This window comes from Nesoenas mayeri (assembly GCF_963082525.1).
Source record: "Nesoenas mayeri genome assembly, chromosome: 11".
In the NCBI taxonomy this organism is placed as follows: domain Eukaryota; kingdom Metazoa; phylum Chordata; class Aves; order Columbiformes; family Columbidae; genus Nesoenas; species Nesoenas mayeri.
In genome coordinates this window covers 21,743,316-21,758,218 of record NC_137563.1, presented here as the reverse complement: position 1 = coordinate 21,758,218, position 14,903 = coordinate 21,743,316, and the positions used below count along the sequence as shown (strand labels likewise).

The window sequence follows — 14,903 nt, the reverse complement described above, 5'->3', positions numbered from 1 at the left end:
AATTTTAAGGAGAAAGTCTCAATTTTTGAGGTGAACACCTCCAATTTTGACCTTCCATGGTGACATGGGGCCTCAAGGTCGGTGGAGGTGGGAGGTCTGAAATGGTTAAAAAATAAACAAAAACCTCCATTTTTCATTGAATTTGGCGAATTTGACCTCACAGTGGCAAAAATTTAAGGTGAAGATGTCAAAATTTTAGGTGAAAATCTCTGATTTTGAGGAGAAAACCTCCAAATTTGAGGTGAAAAGTCCAGTTTTGAGGTGAAAAGCTCCAATTTTGAGATGAAAGCATTCAATTTTGATGTGAAAATCTCCAAATTTGAGGTGAAATCCTCCAATTTTGAAGTGAAAATCTCCAATATTCAAGTGAAAATCTCGAATTTTGAGGTGAAAACCTCAATTTTTGAGATTAAAATATCCAGCTTTGATGTGAGCATGAATTTGAGATGAAAATCTCAAATTTTTAGGTCAAAACCTCCAATTTTTAGGTGCAAATCACCAATTTTGAGGTGAAAATCTCGAGTTTTCAGGTGACAACCTCCAATTTTGAGGTGAAACCCCCCAGTTTTGCAATGGAAATCTCCAATTTTGAGGTGAAAGTCTCCAGCTTTGATGTGAAAACTTCCAATTTTGAGTTGAAAACCTCAAACTTTGAGGAGAAAATATCAGATTTTGAGGTAAAACCCTTTGATTTGGATGTGAAAGCCTCCAAATTTTGCATTAAAATCTCCAGTTTTGAGGTGAAAACCTCCAATTTTGAGCTCCAAACCCTCCAAATTTGGCCCTTGTCTGCTGGAGCCGTCTCATGACGAACATCACCCTGCCCACCTCTGACGCTGATGACGATGGGTTTGCTCTCCCGCGAGCGCAGGTAGCGCCGGGCTGGGGTGAGGACGCTGTAGGTGCAGGTGTGGGCGCCACTGTCCTGTGGCCCCGCGATGGTGAACGTGTAGACATAGCTCTTTGTCCTCACCCGTGCGTCCACCGCCCACCCGCTGGTCCCCGAGAAGTGAAACCCATGGATCTTCTCCTTGGTGGCCGGCGGGGCAGAGCAGCGGAGGGAGATTTTGTCACCCATGATGTATTCAAGCTTCTCTGGCGTCACCGTGATGGTGGGAGGAGGAGGAGGGTCTAGGGAGGGAGAAGATGGAGGAGGAACCACTTGGTTGTCCTCAAAATGTCTATTTTTGAGGGTTAGAGGAGATAAAGAATGAAGAGAAACCACACAGTTTGCCTAAAAATCAACATTTTTGTGTTTGGAGGAGACGAGGCAAGAAGAGAAGCCACCCGATTCTCCCCAAAATGTCAATTTTTGGTGGTTGGAGGAGATAAGGAATAACCAGATTGAGGAGAAACCACCCAATTTGTCTAAAAATCACTATTTTGGTGGCTGGAGGAGATGAAGCAGGAGCAGGTGGGACCTCAATGGGTTTGGGGTAAAAAACAGTGAATTTGGGGGCTGGGGGTGGGGGGGAGATGGGGGGGGGTAGGTATTCACGTGACTCAGCAGGCAGGTGGAAACAGGTCGTTTTCCCCAAAAATTCATTACCTGTGGGTGATGCCGGTGGGAGGAGCTGGAGAGAGGCTGGAGGAGAGAAAAATGAGTGAAAAATGGGATGAAAAAGGGGGAAAAAAAAGAAAAAAGGAAAAAGAAAAGAGGGAAAATAGTGAAGAAATTGGGAAATAGACAAGAAATAGGGAAAAAGATCAAAGAAATGGAGGAAAAGAGCAAAGAAATGGGGAAAGAAGTGAAGAAACTGGAAAAATAATGAAGTAATGGGGGAAATAGTGACTATTTGGGGAAAAATAGCAAAGAAATGGGGAAAAATAGTGAAGAAATGAGGATAAATAGTGAAGAAATGGAAGGAATAGTGAAGAAATTGAGGGAATAGTGAAGAAATGGGGGAAAATAGTGAGGAAATGGGGAAAATAGCCAAGAAATGGGGGGAATTTGTGAAGAAATGAGGAAAAATAGTGAAATATTTTTTGGGAAAAAGTGAATATTTGGGGGAAAAAGCACCAAGAAAAGGGAAGAAGTGCCACAACTGCGGTGGGAAGAGGGAGGAGGCCCCAAAATGGGTGGAAAACCCCAAGAATTTGGAAAAAATAGTATTTTGGAGGAAGATACGGAATACTCACCGAGCAGGGGCACAAGGAGCAGGGTCCCCATAGTCCTGTCAGCACGAAAGTGGTGGAATAAAGGGGAAAACGCCCCAAAAAAAACCCCGCTGGGATTGCGACATGGTTGCTGATGTCACTGGAGCGGGGATGTCTCGTGGTTTTTGACTTCTCCACGGTGGCTTTGGGCCAAAAAATAGTGGTTTTGAGGAAGAAAAACATGGCGAATTGCAGGAAAACGGCCCTGAAATCAGAGGAAAAAGGGCCCCAAATCGGGGCAAAAAAAGGCCCCGAATTTGGGTGAAATCACCCGAATTTGGCCAATTCCTAACTGAACCCATCGGGTTGTCCCCAACCTGTAGGAGATGATGCCTTTTAATGGGACATTTTGGGGGTTTTTAACCTGATTTTTAGGGAAAACCCTCAAATTTTGGGCCTGTTCTCCTATCTGGGGAGAAAAAAAGGCAAAGAGGGCAACTCTGGAGCTTTGAAACAGGGTTAAAAACCTCGTTTTTGGTTGTTTTGAGGTCACAACAGTGGTTTCATCACATTTCGGAGGATTTTTCAGTTCAAAAATAACAGTAAAAAAGCCCAAAGTTAGGAGTTTTACTTCCTGATTCCGAGGAACCTCAAGGGCCGAACTTCCTCATTTTCGGCAAAATCGCGGCTCATTTTTAGCAAGTTTTATTTTTTCCTTCAGAAAATCCATTTTAAGGGAAAAAAAATATTCATTTTGAGGGTCCAAATATTCATTTTGAGGGTCAAAATACTTATTTTTTTAGGGGCCAAAGCCACATTTTTTGGCCAAGAATTCCATTTTAAGGGCCTAAATTTTCACTTTGAGGGCAAAACCCTCATTTTTTTAGGGCAAAAAGCCTTATTTTGGGCCCAAACCTCCATTTTAGTGGTCTAGATGCTCATTTTGAGGATCAAAATACTGGGGTTTTTTAGGGCCCAAAGGCTCATTTTTAGAACCAAACTCCTAATTTAGGGCCCACACTTCATTATTTAGGGTCTGAAACCTCATTTTGGGAGCACCACTATTTTAAGGACAAAATCCACCATTCTGGGGCCAAAATCAACGATTTTGGGGAACAAAATCCTCCATTTTGATAGCAAAATCCACTATTTTGGGGATCAAATCCACCATTTTGGTGATAAAACTCAGCACTTTGGGGACAAAATCCACCATTTTGGAGACAAAATCCACCTTTTGGGGGACAATATGCAACATATGGGGGACAAAATTCACCATTTTGTTGCCAAAACCTACAATTTTGAGGTAAAAAATCCTCCATTTTGGTGCCAAAATCCACCATTTTCAGGAAAAAATCCACCATTTTGTGGACTAAATCCACCAATTTGGCACCAAAATCCACCATTTTTGGGGAACAGAATCCTCCATTTTGATGACAAAATCCAGCATTTTGAGGATCAAATCCACCGTTTTGGGGACTAATTCCACCATTTTGGTGATAAAACCCACCACTTTGGGGACAAAATCCACCAATTTGGAGACAATATGCAACATTTGGGGGACAAAATTCACCATTTTGGTGCCAAAACCTACCATTTTAAGGTTAAAAAGTCCTCTATTTTGGTGCCAAAATCCACCATTTTCAGGATAAAATCCACCATTTTAGGGCCAATGTCCACCATTTTGGGAGACAAACCCACCATTTTGATGGACAAAAAAATCCACCATTTTGGCAGCTAAATCTACCATTTTGGGGACTAAATCCACCAGTTTGATCACAAAATCCACAATTTTGGGGACAATATCCAACATATGAGGGACAAAATCCCCCATTTTAGCACCAAAATCGGCTATATTAAGGTCAAATATAGCCAAAATCGGCTATATTAAGGTCAAAATCCACCATTTTGGGGACCAAATCCACCATTTTGGGGCCAAAATCCTCTATTTGTGCGCCAATATCCATGATTTTGGTGCCAAAATCCACGATTTCCTGGACAACCTCCACCATTTTGGGGACAAAATCTACCATATTTGGACAAAATCCAACAGTTTCAGGACAGAATTTACCACTTTGAGGACAATATCCACCATTTGGGGTCAAAATCCAGCATTCTGTGGACAGTACACAACATTTGGGGGGCAAAATCTGCCATTTTGTGTCTGCCTTCGCCATGACCTTCCACTTCTACCGCAATGGGGCCAAGATGGTGCCAGGCCCAGAAGGTTCCGTGGCAGAAAATCCGGGGAATTCCTCCCATTTCTACGTCCCCCGCACCCCTCTGGGGTTCGGCAGGAACTTCAGCTGCACTGTTGAAGAAAACATGGGCAGGATCTGGGTGGAGTGACCATGTAGAAACATGGCCAACATCACTGTCAGCGGTACCTCCATCTTCGGGGCTCAAAATAGGGTAAAATGGGAAAATTTCAGCTTTTTGAGAGGATTTTTATCTTCTGCTGACCATTAATTTGATTTTCTGCCAAGTTTCACCCTTCTCACAAAAATGAATTTCATCTTCTCATGATAATTTTTATCTTTTCATGATGATTGATTTAATTTTCTCCCATATTTTGTCTGCTCATCTTGATGAATTTTACCCTCTCATGATGAATTTCACCTTCTCTTGACCATTAATTTAATTTTCTTTCAAATTTCATCTTTTCACAATGACGAATTTCATTTTCTCATGACAATTAATTTAATTTTCTCCCAAATTTCATCTTCTCACAATGATGAATTTCAACTTATCACGATAATTTAATTTTCTCCCAAATTTTCTGTGCTTATGATGAATTTCATCTTCTCATGACAATTAATTTAATTTTCTCCCAAATTTTTCTCCTCAAGACCATGATTTTCATCTTTTTATGATAATGTTTTATTTTCCAATGAAGATTAATTTAATTTTCTCTCAAATTTTGTCTGCTAACAATAACAAATTTCACCCTCTCATGATGAATTTCACATTCTTGTGATGATTAATTTCCTCAAAATTTTCACCTTCTCCCAACCACAAATTTCATCTTTTTCTCAAAAATTTCACATTTTCATGACAACTAATTTAATTTTCTCCCCAAATTTCACCTTCCCCTGACCACAAATTTCACCTTTTTCTCACAAATTTCACCTTCTCAAGACAATTCATTTAATCTTTTCCCTTGATTTTCACCCTCTCACGACCCTGAGTTTCACCCTCACGAAACCTCATTGTCCAGTGGTGAAAATGGTGCGAAAATGAGTGTTTCTTTGGCCGCCCCCTCATTGGTGGTTTCCGTTCCTGCCCAGTCTGGTTCCCACTCATCCCATTGTTAGCTGGCTGTGGGGGAGGCATGGCCGAGCTGCTCCGGTTGCTCCCATTGGTCGTTTGGCTGTGGAGGAGACGGAGAGATGAGGAAAGGGGTGGGGCCGGGGGTTACATGATGCTTTGGCCACACACCCCTTCTTGTTTATTGGGCATGTGTCGCCTCCTGGAGGGGATTCTGGGATAAAGATGATGCCGGTGGCTTCTCATTGGCTGACGTGGGTGACAACTGGTCAGGCTGGCTGGGTATTGGGCCCCTTGGGTCCTCCCTTCTGATTGGTCAAGTTGGTCACTCATTGTGATGGGTCCCTTTATTTCTTCCTGGTTGTGATTGGTCCTCTCAGCTTCTCTCTCATTGTGACTGTTTCCCTCAGCTCCTCCCTCATTATAGTTGGTCCCTTCAGTCCTTCATTCTCATTGGTCCCCTCAGCTGTTCCTTGTTGTGATTGGTCCCTTCTGTCCCTCACTGTGATTGGTCCCCTTGGTTACTCCCTAGTGGTTGGTCCCTTCAGTCCTTTGTTGTGATTGGTCCTTTCAGGTCTTCCTCATTGTGATTGTCCCCCTGAGTCCTTCCTTGTGATTGGTCCCCTCAGCTCCTCCCACGCTTGTGATTGGTCCCCCCATTCCTCCTTTGTGAGTTTTCATTGCAATCCTTCCTTCTGATTGGCCACATCAGTCCCTCATTATGATTGGTCCCCACAGCTCCTCCCTTTGGTTTGGTCCTTAGTCCATCTTTGTGATTGGTCCCCTCACTCCACCATCCACCCCTACCCTCTTTCCCCCCACTGTCCCCTCCCCCCCCCCAACTGCCCCTTTTTTCCCTCCAAAAAAACTGCACTTCCCACCAAAAAGCTCTGCGCGAGGGAGGGAGGGGAACACGCCAGGGCGGGGGAAGCCAGAGGGGGCGGAGCCACCGCTCATTCACAGAGCAGGTGGACCCACCACTCATTCACAGAAGGGGCGGGGCTACCACTCATTGGCCAAGCGCATGGAGGTGTCGGAGCTCCAGGAACACACACAGGCGTGGGAAGGGCACCATGCGAGGGGCGGTGGAGCAATCGCTCTGTGAGGTTCTGTCAGACTCTGTGATCACTTGTCAGGTTTGTCGAGCCCTTTCAGTCTCTGTCGGGATCTGTCAGGATTTGTCAGGCTCTGTCGGGCCATATCGGGTTATGTCTGGCTCTGTTAGTCTCTTCTGCGCTTTGTTAGGCTGTGTCGTGCTTTGTTGGGCTCTGTCATGATCTTTTGGGCTCTGCCGGCCTTTGTTGAACCCTGTCGAGCTCTGCTGGGCCCTGGCAGGCTCTGTCGGGCACTATTGGGCTCTGTCAAGGTTTGTCTGGCTCTGTTGGGCTCTGTCAAGTTCTGTTGAGTTTTTTTGGGCTCTGTCAGTGCTTTGTCAAGCACTATTGGACTTGGTCAGGCTCTGTCAGGCTTTGTCAGGCTGTCTCGGGCTCAGTTGATCTTTGCCAAATCCTGTCAGGCTCCGTGGGGTCCTGTCAAGCTCTGTTAGGTTCTGTCTGGCCCTGTCGGCCTCTGTCAGGATTTATTGGACACTGTGTGGCCTTGTCAAGCTCTGTCAGGCCCTGTTGGGCCCTGTTGGGCTCTGTCAGGCTCTGGGGCTCTTTCAGGCTCTCTCAGGCTCTGTCGGGCCTTGTTGCGCTTTTTGAGCCCTATCAGTCTCTGTCGAGCTCTGTCGGGCTTTGTGGAGCCTTGCTGGGCTCTGTCAGGCTCTGTAGAGCTTTGTCGAACCCTGTCAGTCTTTCTCAGGCTCTCTCAGGCTCTCTCAGGCCTTGTTTGGCTCTGTCGGGGTTTGTCAGGCCCTTATCAAGGCTTGTCGGTCCTTGTCAGGCTTGTTTGGACTTTGTCAGGCTTTGTCAGGCTTTATCAGGCTCTTTAGGGTCCTCTCGGACTATGTTGAGAACTGTCGGGCTTTTCGAGCCCTGTCAGGCCCTTTCAGGCTTTGTTGGACTCTGTTGGTCTCTGTCAATCTCTGTCAGGTTTGTCGGACCCTTACGGGCAACGTCGGGCTCTACTGGTCCCTGTCGGGCTTTGTTGGGCTTGGTCATCCCTGGTCAGGGATGTTGGGTAGCTGAGTGTGCAGGGAAGGGGTGCAGAGAGGATAACAGTGGATGAAGGAGAAGACAACGTGCTCAGAAGGGATCAGAGGACACACACAGCTGGGGCACAGGGGACATGAACCCCCAGGGAAGAGGGAAGGGCTAGGAGAGAAGGGATGGGGTGGGGTGAGGTCAGAGCTTGTCCCAAGGGGAAAGGAAAGATCTGTGCAGGACCACATTGAGGGGACCATGACCACCTTGGTTGGGACATTGAGGGGTCCACAGACATCTTAGTTGGGTTGTTGAAGGGACCACGGCCATGTTGACTGGGGCGTCAAGGGGACCATGGCCATCTTGGTGTCTTAAGGGGACCAGAGCTGTCTCAGTTGGCTTGTTGAGGGGACCACGGCCATCTTGGTTGGGGCATTGAGGCTCCATGGCCATCCCCGCCAAGGTGCTGAGGGGACACAGGGTGACAGCCCGTGGGTGACACCCACCCTCGGGCCCCTCTGTCCCCTCAGGCCTGGGCTGGCCCGCATGCCCTCTTTGCCGCTGCAATGGTACATCCCACCGTCTCCTCCCCGCTTCCCACCCCTCGCCAGCCTCGTGACCGTTTCCATGGGGACAGAGCGACGCCTGCCAGCGGAGGAGAACATCCTCCTTCATTGGCTCCCCTACCGGGAGAGGGCGGGACGGGCAGAGTCACCCCTCCAATCGCAAAGACGTCCGCTTCCCCGGCCCCGCCCCGGCTCGTTAGGGTGGCTGCGGCGGTTTCCGGCGCGGCTGTCGCAGGCGGAAGCGGCGGCAGCGCGCACATGGCGTCGGCGGCGCCTGGGGCTCCCGCTCCCGCTCCCCCTCCCCCGCCGAGCGCCGAACCCCGCCCTTCCCCGACCCCCACGGCGGCGACGGCGACGCGCTCGGGGAGGCTGACAGTGACACGGAGGGCGAGGACATCTTCACCGGCACCGTGAGTGCGGGCGGGGGTGCCCCGGGGGTAGGCCCGGCCCGGGGAGCAGCTGCGGCCCCGGCTCTGCGGTGCCTGCAGGCAGCGGCATGGTGTCTTCTGGGCTTGCTTAAAACAGGGGGAAACGGCCTCAAAATCAAAGGGGGGGTCGTGGTGTCGCTGGGCTCTTGCTCTTAGAGTTCCTCGGGTGGCTGTGGAGGGGGGGCAATGGGGTACCCGGGGTCACGGAGCAGGTGGCTCTGGGGCTGAGGAACGACTCATCCCGGGCTGGCCTCAGTTTCCCCAGGTTTATAACCTGTCAGTCCTTGCAGAACCCAAGCGTCTCAAAGGTGTGAAGGTGTCGCTGTGCAGCGTAGTGCTCAATACCCCCCAAATCAGGAACACAGTAACCCCTGAGCAGGCCGCCTTGCTGGATTGAGATCTGCCAATGGTCACAGCTCAGTGTCTTTGCTTGTGAGACTTCATAGGGAAAAGCCTGTTCTTCCTTCAGCATCAGTTTTTGTCCTCTTGACATCTAGTGCGGTTGCCTTTGATTTGGAATTAGGGGGTGAACCCTCCATGCGGCAGGGATGAGGTGACAGGAGGGATCTGGTGTCCCTCACTCACGGTGAGGAGGGTCCCCAACACCTTGGTGACCTTTGCCTTGTACCAGCACAACTGGCTGCAGGATGGTCCAGGGCAGTTTGGTCGTGCTTGTTCAGCAAACCCTGTCCCTGTGTTGCTGCACAAATCCCCCACTAAAGGCAGAGGTGGGAAAGGTGAAGGGTTTCGGCACCTTTTCTTGTTTTTAATGGTGTTTTTTGGCCACAAATCCCTGGTTTTGGGCTCCTCTGTCAGGCTGGGTGCTTGAACACAAACAAGCCCTTGATTTGAAGGGAAAAAATAAATTTAACAGCACAGTCAAAAGAATGCCACTTAACAGTATAATTATTTTTTTTAGCACTGGGGAACACTGGGGATCATCCTCCATAAGTGCTCCAAAGACTGGATGCTCTTGCGTTGCTTATATTCGCATAATTATTACATATGCATTACAATTTTTGAAAATTTTTACATGAAATACATCTATACTAAGAAATAATTGATGATATTAGTCATAATTGTTTAGTTTTTTACTTACAATACACCGTTTAATTATTAAATATAAACTAAGCACTCTGCTTCTAAACAATGTACCACTTAATCTTCTGTCTCCCTCTTGTCATGCAGAAGGATCTAAAACTAGAAAAATATCCCCTCGTTCTGCAGGTGGTCAGAAAGCATTGATCTCGTGTCACTTGGTTAATGATGGGTGCGTCTTTTATAACTTAATCACAGTATACGTTAACTTGGCAGCTTTTCTTCAATTCCCTCTTTTTCAATACATTTGCAAATTCTTTTGCAATATAGATCTACAAAATATTATCATCTTGTGTTCTGGTACGGCATAATTCTCTGTTATCTGATAGCAGTACCAAATAGAACATTGTAGCATAATGCAAGTAAAAAAATTATTATCATTAAAATTAAAGTCACAAGATGTATCATTTTTGTGACTTCACGTAATACTTCAGTTTATTCCCAAAAGGATTTGTGATTGCTCGTATTTCAATACCACATAAGACTATTTTCAAGACTATAATTATCACCAATAATGCCAACAAGGGATATTTTGCATTTTCAGATTCAACCTGTGCAGACACTTCTTTCAGTTCATTTTGAGCTATAATAGTTTTCACTAAAGACTTGTATAAAAGCTGACTAGGAATAAAAGTATTTGTTAAAGTCACTAAGATCTGTGCTGAGGAAACTGTGAAGCAATAGGCCTGGTTCTGATGTTTGTTTCTTATCTGCTGCTTTCTTCACTCCTGAACAGTGAATCCAGGCGGGTTGCTCTTTAATCTTGATGGCAGTAAAGGCATCAGCAACACCTGGAATGGTCCATTCCACTTCTCTTCTAAAGGTGGACCTGAAAAAGCTTTAACAGAAACTTAATCTCTTCGCTTGAAAGAAAAGACCTAAGTTTTCCTTGATTCAAGCCTTAACTCTAATTCTGAGCAGCACTAAAGGTAGTGCTTGATTCCACTTCAAATTAGCTTCTTGGCAAATTTTATTTAACTGCTGTTTGATTATATGATTCATTTCCTTTTCTACCTGCTGACTTTCTTAAGGCTTGTAGGGCGTTTGCACCTGCCAATCCCTCTCTAATGCTTCACTGACATGCTGCACTACCTGTGCAAGAAATGTGGCCTCTGTCAGAGGACATCACAGCAGGTACCCCAAGTCAGCGTATGACCTCATTTAACAAAGCTTTAGTTACTTTTCTGACTTTACTAGTTCGGCAGGGGAATGCTTCTGGCCAGCCTGAGAAGGGATCCATTAATACCAGCAAGTATTGATACCCATCTTTTCTAGAGAGTTCAGAAAAATGTATTTGCCAGTATTGTCCTGGTACATTTCCCTTTTCGAATTGTTCTTATTTGTACCCTATTTACTGTATTAAGATTTTTTCCAGACATATTTCACATTGCTGACTAACTTGTTTCTAAATAGTATGTAAATTCACTTTTACCTTTTAATAAAGTCTTGGTGTAGAGCATCAGCTCCCCAGTTAGTTTTGTTGTATTCTAATAAAATTTTCCATAACATACTGCAAGGAATAGTTTACTGATGTTGGTTCGAGGAGACAGCCATCCGGGATCAGAGACATTACCTTCATATCTGTCTCTGTCTTTTTAGAAGCTTATCTAGCAATATAATCTGTAATCTGCCAATTTATTTCCAATTTCCTGATCAGTGTTTCCCTTTTTGATGCTCCTTGAAATGCATGATGGCAACTTTTCTATAACAGCACAGCTTCCAACAATTGGATTATCATGTTTAATCTGTTTCCCTCGAGCTGTTAATAAACTTAATACTTTTCAAATGGCTCCATGGGTGTGCACCACTCTAAAAACATACTTGAAATCAGTCCAAATATTAATCTTCTTCTCTTTGAATAACTTTAAAGCTCATGTGAGTGCAGCTTTCTGGGCAGAAGTCCTAGGAGGCAAAGGTTTCACTTTGATTACCCTGTCGGTAGTTGTCACTGCAAACGCAGCTTTACGTACTCCTGGCTTTACAAAGCTGCTTCTGTCAGTGAACCAGGAGTCTTCAGCATCCTCCAGTGGCTGGTCCTTTAAATCCGTCTGCTGGAGTAAACAGCTTCTGTTGTTTCCAAGCAATCCTGGACCACAGGCTTGGAAACAGACCCACTGAGGAAAGAAGCTGGATTGACAATGTTAGTAGTGACAATATTCACATCATCATTTTCCAACAACACCGCCTGGTACTTCAGGAATCTTGAGGGGGATAACCAATGGCTACCCTTCTGTTCCAGTATGGTTGTGACTGGATGGGACACTAGCACAGTCATTTTCTGTCCCATAGTGAACTTGGAGCTTCCTGTATATTGAGTACAACCGCTGCCACAGCTTGAAGACACCCAGGCCAGCCTTTGCTCACCTTACCTAATTGCATAGGGAAGCAGCCACTGCTCACTTATAGGCTCCTAATTGCTGTGCTAGGACACCCAGAGCAAGCCTTGCCTTCCATGTGAGAATATCCACAATGGTTTGGTGACATCTGGGAGTCTCAGGGCTGGAGCCCTCATCAGGTCCTTTTTTAGTTGTGAAAAAAGACCTCCTGGCTTCTCCCATCCAATTAAACTTGGAGGTGTTTTCTTTTAACAGTTTCATAATTATAAATTTCAAGATTATAAGTTTCAAGGCCAGGTGAAGGTAGAAGTGCATTTTCAGTGACAGCCACTGCAGGAAGTGTGGTTTTCCAAGAGTGCCTGGAGTGCAGGTGCTGCTCTTGGGGTTTCCTGTTTATTTGGCAGATACTAGCTGAGCCACAGTGCCCACAGGAGGTGGGACCCCTTAAACAGGGATGTAAGTGGAGTCTCCCATACTGGGCATTCAAATTATCTTCCTGCTGTCTGGAGCATCTCTCCCTTCTCTGCATCATTTGTGACGCATTCCTTCTTTTATAGATTAAGAGACCCATGGGTTTGAGGCTGAACCCAGAAAAACATTCCAGCCCTGCTCCTTCCTGGGCCAGTGCCTGCTATCCTTAGGTGCCTCTTCTGAAATGGGAGAGGTGTCAGTAAAGCAAATGCAGACTAGATACTTTGGATGGACCTGCAGCACTAAGACCACAGGTTTGTACCCTTCTCATGTTTTTCCTTCTTGCATTTTAACACGTTGGGACAGTTTGCTTAAAATGACTTTTTTGCCTTTCCTTGTTTTCTTTCCTTTTTAATCTTTAATGTCTCTATTTTTAGTGAGCTGCCTGTGCTCACAGGACTGGTCCCTCAATGATGGGGCAGGGCTTGCAATCACACTGCCTGGGTCTGCACTGAGAACCAGAGCCTCATGGCTTTCAGCCGCCTGGGCAGGAAAGGTAAAACAGGGTCCCATGCTCTCAATGTGGAAGTGTCCATGGCCTCCATTGCAGTGAACACTGAGGAGGCAGAAAATGAGAAGCAATACTGGCTCTGGGATTGCTGTCTACACCACCATCACCCTGACACCGCCTCCAGTTCACTACAGGGGTGGGCCTTATAGCTCAGTGCTTAGAGCACTGGCCTAGTAAAACAGAGCCCAAAACTGGAGCAGCTGTAAAGAGGAGCACCTCCTCACACAGCTTTGTACCTTCTCTGTCCACTCCCTTACCCCAGCTATAAGTGCTGCCTCATACCTGGGGCCCCAGGAGGGATACCCAAGCTCTCAGTGGCCCCAGAGGATTTCAAGGTAGGCAAGAGGCAGGCAGGGCATTCCTGAAAGGGGGGTTACTGGCATTCCTCCTGACACACCTTACCCCTTTGCATGGGGTCCAGCAGTGAGAATTCTTGTTTCTCACCTAGGCAGCCCAGGTCCCACTCCTGGTGTGGGAAGCAGTTGCTGGTGCCGCTATGGCCAGATGAGGTTTTTTTTGGTTTGTGTGACTTACAGCCTTTTATTCTATCTCCTCTGTCCTGCCTGCACCAAATCAAAGGGGGCATATCTGGGCCCTCGACCAAACTGTCCTGTGCAAAGGACTGCCTCTAACATCTTCCACACCTCTCCCTTGTCCCCAAGTCATCACCTTTTTGCCGATAACACAGAACTGTCCCACTGATGTCTGCAGCTCCTTCCCACCACTGCAGGGATTTGTCTCCCAGCATCAGAAGGCTGGCTCAAACAATCCCTCAGCAAGTGCTGTTAGGCCTCCTCCCAGCTCAGGCTGTGGCCAGCACATCCTCCTTTTCTCAGGTCTGCTGCTTTCAAGGCCAGGGGCTCAGCCTAGGGGACGTGCTCAGACATGCCTCTCCATCATCAACCCCAGCACCACTACAACCAGTGAGTTAATAGCCAGGAAAGATGACAGGGGGACTAACTCAGGGAAAGAAAGACCCACTGTACCACTGGGTGTTGCTACCCAGGGCTGGGCAAAGGCCAACCCACACCTGGGCTGATTTCTGGCACAATCTGTTAAATAGCAAGTTCCTAACATCTCCATAATCTGCTCCCTACCCTCCCCCCACTTAGCTATGTGGAGAGTTTGTTTGCAGCCAGTGGTGTTTATCTCGACAGTAAGTTCTTTCCTTCCAAGGGACCTGAGGACACATCCCATGACAAGGGGCATATCTCGGTCATTGGCACTTTGCCATTTCCTGCCCAGGGTGTCACTGTGAAGCTGGTATTGGCTTGGGGTACACACCATATCTAGGCAGCTGGGCACAGTTTTCTTCCCAGCTTGAAACACACTTTGTGGAGCTCCAGGAAAGCACCAAGATGTCACCTCCCCCAAACCACAGCTTCTACTTTGCTTCTGAGAAGGAAACACATCAGCCACCAGTGAGGGTGGGGTGCAAATCTACAGGCAATGAGCAACCACCACACACAAGCAGTTGTCTATGCAACCATGTTAAACACACCTGAACATTCAGACCTTAACTGCACTTGATATAATGACACTTCATAGCATGACCTCTCCCCAGCAGTCCTGTTTCTGGAAACAGGTCCTTTCCCACTGATTTCTCCAGAGATTTGAATTGTCATACATAGGAACTGGAGCTCTAGAGACAGAAGATGACAACTCTCAGAGGGGCCAAAAGGTTCCAAAACTTATCCTTGACCCCTGTCCGGGTTTTGGCTGGAATAGGGTTCATTTTCTTCCTAGTAGTTGGTATAATGCTGTGTTTTGGATTTAGTATGAGACTAGTATTGATAATACACTGATGTGTTTCGTTGTTGCTGAGCAGTCAAGGACTTTTCAGCTTCCCACTCTCTGCCAATGAGGAGGTGCACAAAATCTGGGAAGAGGCATAGCCAGGACAGCTGACCCAAACCAGCCAAAGGGGTATTCCACACCATATAATGTTATGCTCGGTATATAAACTGGGGGAATTGGCCAGGGTGACCATCATTGCTTGGGGATGGGTTGGTTATCAGTCACAGGTGGTTAGCAACTGCATTGTGCAT

At 46.7% G+C, this 14,903-nt stretch overlaps 1 long non-coding RNA gene across 1 annotated transcript; it reads right to left on the bottom strand.

The window, feature by feature from the left end:
* Positions 1-1,052: 1,052 nt before the first annotated feature.
* Positions 1,053-2,177, bottom strand: LOC308044305. Its single transcript, XR_013922584.1, has 3 exons — positions 2,140-2,177; positions 1,550-1,585; positions 1,053-1,131 (listed from the first exon to the last, which is right to left on the bottom strand). It is a non-coding gene; the product is annotated as an uncharacterized lncRNA (long non-coding RNA).
* Between the last annotated feature and the right edge of the window lie 12,726 nt (positions 2,178-14,903).